At 39.3% G+C, this 15,438-nt stretch overlaps 1 non-coding gene across 1 annotated transcript; it reads right to left on the minus strand.

Annotated features, from left to right (window-relative positions):
* Positions 1-1,557: 1,557 nt before the first annotated feature.
* Positions 1,558-1,661, minus strand: LOC148545677 (small nucleolar RNA R71). The gene has a single exon (XR_015901818.1). It is a non-coding gene; the product is annotated as a small nucleolar RNA R71 (small nucleolar RNA).
* Between the last annotated feature and the right edge of the window lie 13,777 nt (positions 1,662-15,438).

The following is a 15,438-nucleotide window of genomic DNA, read 5'->3' on the forward strand; positions in this document are numbered from 1 at the left end:
GAATGGAGGATTCATGCTAGAGAAGCTTTCTCACAGTGGATTGGATTGGGGTTTGGATGGATATTGTGACATGTAATCCTACCAAATTGTGGTTCATGAAATTGTGTGGTATAATCAGTGATCAAGCATCATCTCTTCTTATGAACATTTAAACCAAGGGATTGGGAATTTGTTTGTTTTTAGAGAGCATTGGTGAGCCAAGGAATTGGGATCCAATCATATAAGATTGCCAAGCAAAATTCAATGAACGCATTGGTTGAGGAAGAGATAAACATATTTTGATTCGGAGATCTCAATATCTCCTATAACCCAATGAATTCCCCATTTCTGATTTCCACTTTCTCTTTACATTCTGCAACTCAATTCTTGCAATCACCCCCATTCCCTTTTAATTTCAGCAATTTACATTCTGCTCTTTAATTCATGCAATTTAAGATTCAGCCATTTAATTTTCTTGTCATTTACTTTTCCCGCCAATTTTACATTCCGCAATTCTCATCTCAAATCTTGATTCAGCTCAACTAGAACACACTTCTAATCCGAATTGCTCACTCAACCAATCCTTGTGGGATTCGACCTCACTCTATTGTGAGTTTTTACTTGACGACGATAACCGGTGCACTTGCCGGAAGGAATTTTGCCGATCGTGCAATTTCCTAAATCGTAGCATAACAAGTTTATGTGCATCAAGTTTATGGCGCCGTTGCCGGGGATTGGTTTTCGATTGACAATTCTCAAATTGGAAGCTAACTAGATTGAGCAATTTTCTCTTGCTTTGTTAATTCTGTTCAAGATACTTGTTGAATTTTAATTTCTGCACTTGGTTACATGCTTTCCTTCTTTATGCCTTTAAATTCATGCAACTAACTCACTGACTCACTAACTGTTTGAATTAATTCCTCAATTGAGCTAACCATACTCTTCCATTAACGAAGAGTATTTCACTTGTTTGTGTTTGAGCTGTGTTCTTGTATGACAGGTAGGAGAGGAGAGACATCAACTCCTCCATATACCGAACCAGAGAGGACCCTTCATAGACTTAGAAGGGAAGCAAGAGGGAAGAGAGTAGTGGGAGAAGAGGAATCTGAAGGAGAATCTGAGGACAATTTTGAGGAAGCTTTAGATCTCAACATGGATAGAGAAGTTCACAACCATGAGAGAGCTGATGGAAACGATGCCATCCCTGAGAGGAGGGTTCTTAGTTCATACATAAACCCAACCTCTGGGAATTGTGGTAGTAGCATCCAGAAACCACCCATTCAGGCCAACAATTTTGAGCTCAAGCCACAGCTAATATCACTTGTGGAAAATCATTGTTCCTTTGGAGGAAGTGCTAATGAAGACCCAAACCAACATCTCACAAAATTCCTGAGAATTTGTGACACTGTGAAGTCCAATGGAGTCCAGGAAGATGCCTATAAACTGCTTTTGTTCCCATTTTCACTTAGGGACAAAGCAGCTAAGTGGCTGGAATCATTCCCAAGGGGGAGTCTAACAACATGGGATGAGGTGGAAAGCAAGTTTCTGGCACGTTTCTACCCTCCACAAAAGGTCAATAGGCTTCGATCTGAGGTTCAGACTTTTAGACAACAAGATGGTGAAACTCTCTACGAGGCATGGGAGAGATTCAAGGACTTGACAAGGAAATGCCCACCAAACATGTTCCATGATTGGGTGCAACTGCACATCTTCTATGATGGGCTCTCTTATGAATCAAGGAAGGCTGTAGACCATTCATCAGGAGGTTCATTGAACAGGAAAAAGACTGTGGAAGAAGCCAAAGCTTCAATAATTCTGGGAAGACCCTTCCTAGCTACTGCTGGAGCCATCATAGATGTACAAAAGGGTGAACTCACTCTTAGACTACATGATGAGAAATTGGTGTTTAATGTATTCAAGGCAATGAGCTATCCATCAGAATCACTAAGGGAATGCATGAGGGTTGATGTAGTGGACATTGCAGTACAAGAAACTTTTGAGGAAACAATAAAGGAAGTGGCAGAGGAGGAGTTCACCAAGGATATTGAAGTTAGTGATATCAAGGGTGCTGACACAACCATGCTAAGCATGCCAGAGAAAGTGAAAGAAGAAAAGGAAGCACCAAAACCTGAGCTCAAAGCATTGCCCCCTAATCTCAAGTATGCATACTTGGGTAGTGATGAGAGTCACCCTGTTATCATTAGCTCGGCCTTGAGCCAAGAACAGGAAGAAGAATTGATCAAGGTGCTGCAAACTCATCAAGATGCCATTGGATGGACCCTAGCTGATTTGAAGGGGATAAGTTCATCCATATGCATGCATAAAATCTTGTTAGAAGAGGATGCTAGACCTTCCATTCAAGCTCAGAGAAGATTGAATCCCGTCATGAAAGAAGTGGTACAAAAGGAAGTCAGGAAGTTATGGCAGGCAGGGGTAATCTACCCCATTTCTGATAGCCCATGGGTTAGTCCCATCCATGTAGTTCCCAAGAAAGGTGGCATAACTGTGGTGCCAAATGAGAAGAACGAACTCATACCCACAAGAACCGTTACTGGGTGGAGGATGTGCATAGACTACAGGAAGCTCAATGAAGCCACCAGAAAAGATCATTTCCCACTCCCATTCATGGATCAGATGCTTGAAAGGCTTGCCGGACATGCTTACTATTGCTTCTTGGATGGATATTCAGGCTACAACCAAATAGTAGTTGATCCTAGTGATCAAGAGAAAACATCATTTGTTTGTCCATATGGAGTTTTTGCTTATAGACGCATGCCCTTTGGATTGTGCAATGCACCTGCCACTTTCCAAAGATGCATGCTGTCCATCTTTTCGGACATGATTGAAAAATTTATTGAGGTCTTCATGGACGATTTTTCTGTGTTTGGGGATTCTTTTCCCAGCTGCCTACACCACCTTGCCTTGGTGCTTAAGAGGTGCCAAGAGACTAACCTAGTATTAAACTGGGAAAAGTGTCATTTCATGGTCACAGAAGGAATAGTCCTTGGCCACAAAATCTCTAATAGAGGCATGGAGGTGGACAGAGCTAAGGTGGAAATCATTGAAAAACTACCTCCACCAAGTAATGTCAAGGCAGTTAGGAGCTTTTTGGGACACGCTGGTTTTTACAGAAGGTTTATTAGAGACTTTTCTAAAATAGCCAAACCTTTGAGTAACTTGCTTGTCTCTGATACACCCTTTGTATTTGATAAAAATTGCATGCTAGCCTATGAACTTTTGAAGCAAAAACTTTCCTCTGCACCTATCATTGCCCCACCTGATTGGAACTTACCTTTTGAACTGATGTGTGATGCATCAGACCTTGCTATTGGGGCAGTGTTAGGACAAAGGAAAGACAATTTGGTACATGTGATTTATTATGCCAGTAAAGTCTTGAATGCTAACCAAAGGAATTACACAACCACTGAAAAAGAACTCTTGGCAATAGTCTTTGCATTTGAAAAATTTAGATCTTATCTCATTGGATCTAAAGTCATTGTCTTCACTGATCATTCAGCTTTAAAATATTTACTTGCTAAACAAGAATCTAAACCGAGACTTATTAGATGGGTTCTTTTGTTGCAGGAATTTGACATTGAAATCAAAGACAAGAAGGGTGTAGAGAACAAGGTGGCAGATCATTTATCAAGGATACCATGTGAAGAAGGAAGCACACAAAGCACACATGTAAATGAGTGCTTTCCTGATGAACAACTCATGATAATTCACAAAGCACCCTGGTTTGCAGACATAGCAAACTTCAAGGCCACTGGGAGTGTACCTTTGGAAATTAACAAACATCAAAGGAAGAAATTGGTAAATGATGCCAAATACTTCATCTGGGACGAACCATACTTGTTCAAAAAATGTTCCGATGGCATACTCAGAAGATGCATATCCGAGGAAGAAGGAAGGGAAGTTTTATGGGACTGCCATGGCTCCACTTATGGAGGGCACTTTGCAGGAGAAAGAACAGCAGCTAAGGTGTTGCAGTGTGGTTTTTATTGGCCTACTATCTTCAAAGATGCAAAAGAATTAGTGAAGCACTGCCATGAATGCCAGAAAGCTGGGAACCTGCCAAGAAGAAATGAAATGCCACAACAATTCATTCTGGAACTTGAATTGTTTGATGTATGGGGGATAGATTTCATGGGATCCTTTCCCTCCTCATACTCAAATAATTACATTCTTGTGGCAGTAGACTATGTCTCTAAATGGGTTGAAGCAATAGCAACTCCAACCAATGATAATAAGGTAGTCATGAACTTCCTCAGAAAACACATTTTTTGCCGTTTTGGGGTTCCAAGAGCAATCATCAGTGATGGAGGAAGCCACTTTTGCAACAAACCATTAGAGGCATTGCTCCTAAAATATGGAGTCAAACACAGGGTAGCCACACCATACCATCCACAGACAAGTGGGCAAGCCGAAATATCTAACAGAGAACTCAAAAGAATCCTGGAAAAAACTGTGGAAACTTCAAGAAAGGACTGGTCGATTAAGCTAGATGATGCTCTTTGGGCATATAGGACAGCTTTCAAAACACCAATTGGAATGTCTCCTTACCAACTAGTATATGGAAAAGCGTGCCATCTGCCACTGGAGTTGGAGCACAAGGCATACTGGGCCTTGAAACTTCTGAACTTGGACAACAAAGCCGCTGGAGAAAGAAGGATGTTGCAAATTCAAGAGTTGGAAGAATTCAGAGCGGAAGCTTATGAGAATGCCAAAATTTACAAAGAAAGAGCAAAGAAGAAGCATGACAGCAACATAGCCCCAAGGAAATTTGAAGAAGGGCAAAAAGTATTGCTCTACAATTCTAGGCTGAAGCTATTTCCAGGGAAGCTAAAATCAAGGTGGTCTGGACCATTCCTTGTCACCAAGGTCTCCAATTATGGACAAGTAGAAATCATGGAAGAAAAGTCACAACGAACCTTCATTGTTAACGGTCAAAGACTCAAACATTACTTGGGAGATGTGGAGGAGAAGGACAAAGTTAAATATCACCTCAACTGAGGAAGCTGACCGTCAAGCTAATGACGTTAAAGAAGCGCTTGTTGGGAGGCAACCCAACCTGAGGTAATACCTTGTTGCTGTTTCTTTTATTTGTTTCAATAAAAAGGGTAAAGTAGTTTCTGTGCATTGCAAAGAATTAAGTTTGGTGTTTCACACCAAACAATGAATTCATGGATCAATAAGTCAAAGGGGAATGTGTGACTCTAAGTTTGGTGTTCCACCATAAAGATCAACTGAACACAACAACCTTTGAATTATATGAAAGGAACAACTATTCTAAGCAGTCACAGAAATGCTTAAAACCCTTAGTAGCAACATCATTCCAAGATAACTCAAGGATTCAAAGAACAGAGAGAAGTAAGTGGGAGACTAAGTTTGGTGTTCACACACCAATCTAAGAATCCGATACTTACCCACACATAGTTGAGCTAACCACTCAAGTGCTTGAGAAGCAAGCAACTTCATTACTCTTTGCAGGAAAGGAAACAAGAACCTTAAAGCATGAAGCAACATTTAGGAAGAAGAAGGAGAAATCAAATTGTTTCCTGACAACAAAGAGAAAACAAGGAATTTCACAAGGTGGTATTGTTCCTTGCTAATTCTTTAAAAAGGGCAAACAAAAGCATGCGTGTTCTGGTTTAAACTGTAAATGTTGAATCTTTCTGGAATGTGTAGTTTTTTTAGTATGTCTGTTTGTTAATTGCTTTGAATAAAGTGAATGCCTAGATGTTTGGATATAACTTCACCTTCTTAAACAAGTGCGTGCCATGCTTGTTCTGTTTCCAAAAATAAAAGAAAAGTTTGAACAAAAGTAACTTGGCTAAATTAGTGACAAATCAAGTAGAATTAAGTGGTGGTATGCAGGCTTGATTGTTTAGTCAGATCACTAAAATTAGAGTGTAGAATTATCATTTTTTATGTAGAAAGTGAACATTGTCTATGGATCTTGATGAATAAATGTCTTTGGCCATGAAAAAGAAAGAAAAAGAAAAAGAAAAAGCCACGGAAAAAGGCAACCAAAAAGCAAAAAAATTGAGAAAATAAGCTAGGTACCAATGGTTTGAACTTCTGAGACAAATGCCTGTGGTGTTTATGTATTAAGGATATGCTTGGATGAATAGGTTCTGAGGAGTGTTTCAACACTTGGTAACTTGGGTTAACTAACCCGGGATTATCAACCAAAAGTCCATTATCAAGAGCAACCTAAATACAAAACATTTAGTCACAAAAAGAGGTGCTGGGCACCAATGTCTCAAGAAGAAATGTGAACTAAAATGCCTAAAGTGGATATGTGTAGTGCACTGGTAAGAAAAAGAAAATGCCAAAGGCTTGTGCAACACATGACACTAAGCAAACAAGGAGCAAAGGAGCTCTAAGAAAAAGAAAAGGAAACAAAGAAGAGAAAAGTGCCAAAGACATAAGAATAACAAGAGGCCATAGCAATGTTTGATGGATGCAATGAAAAAGTGATAATCCTACCTGATAAGTATGAAAAAGTGATGCTGCAACTTTCTGCATAAAACCCTTCTGATGAACTTCAAATGCTTGCTAATATAGCCAATGTAATTGCTTTATGTTTCATACTTTCTTCTCAAATAACTCAGGACTTGCTTAGGGACAAGCAAGTATTAAGTTTGGTGTTGTGATGCCAAGGCATCATAGGCTAGTTTCACTAGCATTTTTCTGTTAGTTTTAGTTGTTTTATGCATTTTCTTGAGCTTAAAGTAACCAAAAATGGTTAAATGAAGAACAAAGTAATGAACCATCCAAACAATATGATTTTGATGCAAATTCCATGAGTTTTAGTTATATTACTTAAATGCTATGAATGGAAGATTTCTCATGAAATTTTGCAAGACTTTGATGCAATTGTTTGGATGATTTCAGGGAAGAAGAGGCTAAGCAAGGAAGCAACAAAATCAATAAAGGAAGCTGGAATATCACATGTGGAGTTTAAGTTCCAGTTTAAGCCTAAACTGGAGCTTAAACGCCAAAATCATGAAGGATAAAGAATGCTGGGATTGAAGTTTAACCTCCAGTTTGACCTCAAACTGGAGGTTAAACGCCAGAATGAAAAGCCTCACTAAAGAAGCATTCCACGTTTAACCTCCAGTTTGACCTCAAACTGGAGGTTAAACGCCAGAATGAGTATGCCACCCAGGGAGGAGTTCCACGTTTAACCTCCAGTTTGACCTCAAACTGGAGGTTAAACGCCAGAACCAGGAAGAGTACCAGGGAGCCATTCCACCTTTAAGCTCCAGTTTGACTCAAACTGGAGCTTAAACGTGTTCGATAGCTTTTCTACTCCAGGGTTGCTCTCTCCATTTCCACGTTTAACCTCCAGTTTGACCTCAAACTGGAGGTTAAACGTGTTCGACACCTCCAGGGCTACCATTCTAAGCTTCCACGTTTAACCTCCAGTTTGACCTCAAACTGGAGGTTAAACGTGTTCGACCTCCAGTATGCCTCCACCCTTTTCCACGTTTAACCTCCAGTTTGACCTCAAACTGGAGGTTAAACGTGTTCGACCTCCAGGGCTGCCCTTCCTATCTCCACGTTTAAGCTTCAGTTTAACCTTAAACTGAAGCTTAAACGTGTTCGACTACATGACTCTCCAGGGCTACCTTCTTCCATTTCCACGTTTAAGCTTCAGTTTAACCTTAAACTGAAGCTTAAACGTGCTTCTACAAAAGGCCTCACTGGAAGTGTCTGGCGTTTAAGCTGCAGTTTAAGCTTAAACTACAACTTAAACGCCACTCTTGGAAAAGGTTTTTGGGCCAAAAATATTGTGATTTAAGTTAGTCTTTGAGCACAAATATTAACTTAAACTTACTTTGGTATGAAACCCAATTGAATATCATGGTTTATGGGATTGGGCCTGAAGGATTGATGAGTTTGAAATCTCAATTTATTGAGTCATGTGTCATTATTTGATTATCACTAAGTTGGCTCAATAAATGTTACAGGATTTGGATCAACAACCTCATCAAGATTATGGATCATAAACCCAAGGCAAAAGGAAAGCAAGGAGAGGCCTCAAAGCCCAAGAAGCACAACTGAAGCTCAATATAGAAAGTGTATAAATAGGATAGAAGTTAAGTTAGAGGGACTTTTACTTTTCACTTTTAGCTAGTTTTCCTTTTCTTTGTAATTGAATTCAGAGCTATGATTCACTAAACCCCCTTTCATTGGGTTAGGGAGCTCTATTGTAATTCAATGAATCAATAATAGTTTATCTTCTTCTTCAATCTTTTCTCTTGAATTTTGTTAGAAAGCTTCTCGATCTAATTCCATTGAGTAGTTGTCTTGGGAAAGAAACTACTCATACTTGGAATCCTTCGGAGCCTTGGGAAAGGAATGGAGGATTCATGCTAGAGAAGCTTTCTCACAGTGGATTGGATTGGGGTTTGGATGGATATTGTGACATGTAATCCTACCAAATTGTGGTTCATGAAATTGTGTGGTATAATCAGTGATCAAGCATCATCTCTTCTTATGAACATTTAAACCAAGGGATTGGGAATTTGTTTGTTTTTAGAGAGCATTGGTGAGCCAAGGAATTGGGATCCAATCATATAAGATTGCCAAGCAAAATTCAATGAACGCATTGGTTGAGGAAGAGATAAACATATTTTGATTCGGAGATCTCAATATCTCCTATAACCCAATGAATTCCCCATTTCTGATTTCCACTTTCTCTTTACATTCTGCAACTCAATTCTTGCAATCACCCCCATTCCCTTTTAATTTCAGCAATTTACATTCTGCTCTTTAATTCATGCAATTTAAGATTCAGCCATTTAATTTTCTTGTCATTTACTTTTCCCGCCAATTTTACATTCCGCAATTCTCATCTCAAATCTTGATTCAGCTCAACTAGAACACACTTCTAATCCGAATTGCTCACTCAACCAATCCTTGTGGGATTCGACCTCACTCTATTGTGAGTTTTTACTTGACGACGATAACCGGTGCACTTGCCGGAAGGAATTTTGCCGATCGTGCAATTTCCTAAATCGTAGCATAACAAGTTTATGTGCATCAAGTTTATGGCGCCGTTGCCGGGGATTGGTTTTCGATTGACAATTCTCAAATTGGAAGCTAACTAGATTGAGCAATTTTCTCTTGCTTTGTTAATTCTGTTCAAGATACTTGTTGAATTTTAATTTCTGCACTTGGTTACATGCTTTCCTTCTTTATGCCTTTAAATTCATGCAACTAACTCACTGACTCACTAACTGTTTGAATTAATTCCTCAATTGAGCTAACCATACTCTTCCATTAACGAAGAGTATTTCACTTGTTTGTGTTTGAGCTGTGTTCTTGTATGACAGGTAGGAGAGGAGAGACATCAACTCCTCCATATACCGAACCAGAGAGGACCCTTCATAGACTTAGAAGGGAAGCAAGAGGGAAGAGAGTAGTGGGAGAAGAGGAATCTGAAGGAGAATCTGAGGACAATTTTGAGGAAGCTTTAGATCTCAACATGGATAGAGAAGTTCACAACCATGAGAGAGCTGATGGAAACGATGCCATCCCTGAGAGGAGGGTTCTTAGTTCATACATAAACCCAACCTCTGGGAATTGTGGTAGTAGCATCCAGAAACCACCCATTCAGGCCAACAATTTTGAGGCAAACGTTGGCGCAAACGTTGGCGCAAACCATGAGGCAAACGTTGGCGCAAACGTTGCCTTCCTCCCTGATTGATTTTTTAGCCAATGTTTGCCTCAACGTTTGAGGCAAACATTGGCGCAAACATTGGCATTTAATAATCATGCTTGCATTTCTTAATTAATGCCAATGCATCACGTTTTTTTATCACTTAGCATAATTGATTAAATGCTTGCATACTTTCATTGGCCGTGGTATTTATTCAATGAATAAGCCAATGATACTAGTTAAGCTAACGTAGCATGCATTCATTTAATTCATTCTTAGTTAAATGCATGCCTTCATGATAATGCATGGCATAAATTTTCAATGCATGCATAAGCATTAATTAGTAATGCCATTAGCGTTCATTCCTTGTGGGCCACGCTTTCCTTGTTTCTTTCTTTTCTTCACCTACAAGTAATCAAAACAACCAATCAAAGTATCACAAAATTCACAAAGCTTAAAATTCATTTAAAAACCAATTAATTTTAGCTTAAACCTCATGACTTTGTGTCAATTAAAGGGTGGTTGATTGATTCAAAGAAACCATGCAATTCCACTCTAAATTACTAACTTTCAATGCAAGAAAGTGCATAAAAGCTAATGAAACAAGTGAAATTAGCTTGAGAAATGGGTATATGAGGACTTGTCATCACAACACCAAACTTAAATCTTGCTTGTCCCCAAGCAAGCACTAAACATAAGAGAAGATAGAATGAAATAGAAAAGCATATATGTCCTTATTAGGCAGATAGTTGAATTTGGTTTATGGGGTTTTATGCAGATCAATAGTAGTTCATTTATTACTCGCTGTCAAAACAAACAATGTCTCCTAAAGGGTTCACCGAGGTTGCTGCTACAATACCTTACTTTTTGTTTATTTCCCTTGTTAGCTTTTTCTTCTTTCTTTTGCATTAGAGCTTATTATTGATTGAAGGCTTGGTGGCAAATGTTGTGTGGCCTTTGGCTTAATTTCACTTAACATTTCTTCACCACAGACACATGGCTCACCTTTTTCTTCCTAGGATCATTGATGCCCAGCATCTCTTTGGATAACTAAATGCTTTGTAACTAGGTTGCTCTTTATTATGGACTTTCAATTGGCCATCCCAAATCAGTTGATCTAAGTGGCCAGGTTTTGAAATACCCCTTAGAATCTACTTGTCCAAGCATATCCTAGTACAAGAACACCACAGGCATGTGTCCTACGGTCCAAGCTATTGGTGTCTAGCCTTATTCTTTGTTTTTCTTGCCACATTGGCTTTTTCTTCTTCCTTTTCTTTCTGTGTTATTTTGTTCTCAAGGGATTTTTATTAATTGAAGGATCATAGCAGCAAACCAGCTTAAGCTTCAAGTAACATGTCATTATGTAGCAATTATTCTATGAACTAACAATTGAATCAAACACATACCACCACCAACTTCTATTCTAACTTATGCAACATTGGATATTTACTTTCTAATTCAAACATTTCTCTTTTATTCAAGCATATGGGAAACAAAACAGAATTCAAAGCTAAGTGATGAATAACAAGCATTATGCAGATCAGCATACTTAACAAACAACTCCACTTGCAACCAGATAAACACTTTAGCAAGATACATAAGGGTTCCCGGATTCAAAACAATTCATAACAGCAAGGATTAAGTTTAGATACAACCTTTGAAGTTGTAGCCCCTTGGTTCTTCCTTCCGTTTTGTTCTTTTTGAGTTATGATGCATAATGTCTTCAAATGGTGGTTAGTTCCCTGCACAATTCTCAAAAGTTGCTTGCTTCTCAAGCCCTTAGGTGATTGGTTAGTATGCATGAATTGAGTGTGGCTTTTGGATTTAATTTGGTGTGGAAACAGCAAACTTAATTCCTTGCCACTGTCTCTAATGCAACAGGTTGTTCACTTATGAATTCTTTTGGCCTTGCTAAAGGTTATAGAACCAAAACTAAAAAGCAATTAAATGGTTGAATAATTTGTCTGATTGCTTGGAGCTAGCATTATGCAGGAGGTGAGAGTATGCTTTTAAATGAGATTTTTGGTGGAACACCAAACTTAGAATCCTTCATTCTCCCTTAAATTGTTTTGGTGTGCAACACCAAACTTAGCTCCTTGCAATACATACTTAATTATTCAACATTTTTATTGAAAAAAACTATGAGAAGAAAACTACCTCAGGTTGGGTTGCCTCCCAACAAGCGCTTCTTTATTGTCATTAGCTTGACATTGATCCCCTTAGGGTGGTTGATGACTGAAATGTCGCAGCTTATCCCCCCCTCACTGTAAGCCTTCTTTGTGTGCCTTGATGCTTAATTTCAATGTGCTCGAGAGAGAGTACTTGGTTAACAGTGTAGTGATCCTCAGTTCCCAACTGTTGATATACTAATTGCACCTTGTCGCCTTTGGAGAATCCTTCAGTTGGGATTTTTTTATTCTTCCACCCTTTGTGAGCCTTCTTCTTGTTTTTCTTCCTTTTTCTTGTTAACCTTTCTTCCTTGACAGTAGCTTTAGTTGTGGCACTTTCCTTCTTGTTTATCTTCCAAATTTCTTTTTGAGTACCTTCTTTTCCTTGCATATGTTCATTCTTCTGCTTTACTGAATTGTTGATTGCTTGCCTTGGGAAACAGTCATTGATTACTTGGCTTCTTTCTTCAGAATTTTGTTGTTCTGGAAACACTTTTAGAGTAATGCTTTCCTCATGCATCCTGAGAGTTAGTTCTCCTTGCTCTACATCTATGATGGCTCTGGCGGTTGCTAAAAATGGCCTTCCCAAGATAATCGAATTGTTTTCTTCTTCTTCTGTTTCCAAGATTACAAAATCCGCAGGATAAATGAACTTGTCAACCTTAACTAAAAGGTTTTCGATCACTCCTTTGGGATGTACTACTGACTGGTCCACCAATTCCAATGACATCTGTATTGGTTTCACCTTCTCTATGCCAAGCTTTTTCACTAAAGAGGATGGAATCAGATTTATGCTTGCTCCTAAATCGCACATCCCCTTGTTGATAAATAGACTTCCAATGGTGCAAGGTAGGAAGAAACTTCCTGGATCTTCCAACTTGGGAGGGAGTCCTTTTCTGATGAGTGCACTGCATTCTTCAGTGAGAAGTACAGTCTCCTTCTCCAGCCAGCTTCTTTTCTTGTTAATGAGTTCCTTCAAGAACTTGGCATATAAGGGCATTTGTTCAAGTGCTTCAGCTAAGGGAATATTGATTTCCAGCTTCTTGAAAGTTTCAAGGAACTTATGAAAGTGTTGGTCCTTAGTTTCTTTGCTGAACCTCTGGGGGTATGGCAGTGGAGGTGTAATACTTTTTCCCACTTGCTGCTGTCCCTGAATCACTTCCTTTGAACTATGTGGCTGGTTGTCTTTCTCTTTGAGCTTCTCTGGGGCATTTCTTCTTGTTGTCCTATCTTCATTGTTAGCTTCCCCTTTCTCTGATGGTTCTTTGTTGCTCTCCACTTATTTCCTTGTAGTGTCATTGTTGCTCATCAATGTTCTCCCACTTCTTAACTGTATTGCCTTGCACTCTTTCTTAGGATTTGGAATGGTGTCACTTGGTACTGAGCTTGAAGGTCTCTCAACAGAAATCTGCTTGGAGATTTGCCCAATCTGCCTCTCTAGGCTTTTCATGGAGGCTTCATGGTTCTTGGTTGTCATTTCTTGGTGTTTCCACATTTTGTCTATCAAGGTTTCCAAGTTAGTGATTCTTTGAGATTCTAGTGATGCTTGTGGTGGGTTGTGAGATGTGGATGGTGGATGGTAGGCATTTTGGTTGGTGGGTTGGTTATTGGATTGATAATGGTTGGGATTGGGGTAGTTGTTTTGAGGTTTTCTGTAAGGATTTTGGTTAGTTTGCTGTTGATTGTGGTTTTGGTTGCGATTGTCTCCCCATCTGAGGTTTGGGTGGTTCTTCCAGGATGGATTGTAGGTATCACCATAAACTTCATTCTGTCCAGAGTTTTGGTTATACATGTACTGCACTTGCTCCTGTTGTTGCTCTTCTTGGCTTTCTTCATTCTGCACACATACAGTTGATGGGTGGCTTGTGTTCACAGCTGCTACTTGAAGGCTGTCAATCTTTTTTTCCATTTGTTCAAACTGTTGTTGAATTTTTTGTTGCATCATCTTGTTTTGAGCCAAAATGGAGTCTACTCCTTCCAATTCTAGTACCCCCTTTCTCTGTGATGGTTGGCGGTTTCTTTGATGAGCAAAGAAATATTGATTGTTGGCCACCATGTCCACAAGATTCTGGGCTTCCTCAGCAGTTTTCATCAGTTGTAATGAACCTCTAGCAGAGTGATCTAATGCCTCTTGAGATTTCAATGTCAGACCTTCATAGAAATTCTGCAGTACGTCCCATTCATTGAACATCTCTGGAGGACACTTTCTGATTAAGGCTTTGTACCTCTCCCATGCTTCATACAAGGATTCGGCATCTAATTGTGTGAATGTCTGCACCTCGGTTTTTAGCCTGATGATCCTTTGGGGTGGATAGAATTTGGCTAGAAATTTAGTCACCAAATCATCCCAACTAGTGATACTTCCTTGGGGAAAAGTATCAAGCCATTGTGCGGCCTTGTCCCTTAATGAGAACGGGAACAGTAGAAGCTTGTAAGTTTCAGGATTCACGCCATTGGATTTGACAGTGTCACAAATCCTTAAGAAGGTAGATAGATGCTGGTTGGGATCTTCCAATGGGCTGCCTCCATAGGAACAATTGTTCTGGACAAGTGTAATGAGTTGTGGTTTTAGCTCGAAGTTGTTTGCATTGACATTAGGAGTTAAGATGCTGCTTCCACAGTGTCTGGGATTTGCAAACGTGTAGGAGGCCAACACTCTCCTCTGTGGTGGATTGGGATTAGATGGATCTCCTTCCATCTCGTGATATTCTTCCTCAGATTCTTCCTCTCCAACAATACCTTTCCCTCTCTCAGCTCTTCTTAATCTCTTGAGAGTTCTCTGGTCAGCTTCGGATAAGATGGGAGTAGCTCTCCCTGTACCTGACATACAAACAAAACAAGAAACACACAACCAGTGATACTTCAATCTATTGCTAGAATGAAGTTTTAGTTAGCTTAAGCAAAAATTCAAACAGTTAGTAGGTTAGTCAAAATCAAAGAAAAAGTGCTTGATCTAAACTACCACCTCACTTAATCATTGTCAAACTATTCAATCCCCAGCAACGGCGCCAAAAATTTGATGTGCGGAAAGCGATCCGACACAAAACTCACCGGCAAGTGTACCGGGTTGCATCAAGTAATAAAACTCACGGGAGTGAGGTCGATCCCACAAGGATTGAAGGATTGAGCAACTTTAGTTTAGTGGTTGAATTAGTCAAGCAAACAAGTGTTGATTGTGTGAAATTGTGTTGACAGGAATTAAATTGCATAGAATGTAAAGGGTAGTGGGTGATTTGCAAAAAATTAAAGGGAACAAAAAAAGAAAAAGAGCTGAATCTTAAAGAACAAGAAATTAAATGGCAGAAACTTAGAACGCAAGAAATGTAAATTGCAGAATCTTAAAGTGCAAGAAATGTAAATTGCTTGAATTATAAAAGGAGTTGGGGATTGGGATTGCAGAAATTAAACAAGGAAAAGTAAAATTCAACAAGTAGAAATATAAAAGATGGATTCAATTAAACCGGATCTCAAATGACAATAGCAGTAAGCTTGGTGTAGCAACGAAACAAGGAAATTGAAATTGAAAGATGTAGATCTCAGGACCCAAAAGACTAGATAACCAAGTCTAGATCTCAATGCCTTCCTAGATCCAAATTTAGAATTCAATTGCAAGAA

The sequence above is a fragment of the Arachis ipaensis genome, chromosome B9 (genome assembly GCF_059453495.1).
Source record: "Arachis ipaensis isolate K30076 ecotype BB chromosome B9, ASM5945349v1, whole genome shotgun sequence".
Taxonomy (NCBI): domain Eukaryota; kingdom Viridiplantae; phylum Streptophyta; class Magnoliopsida; order Fabales; family Fabaceae; genus Arachis; species Arachis ipaensis.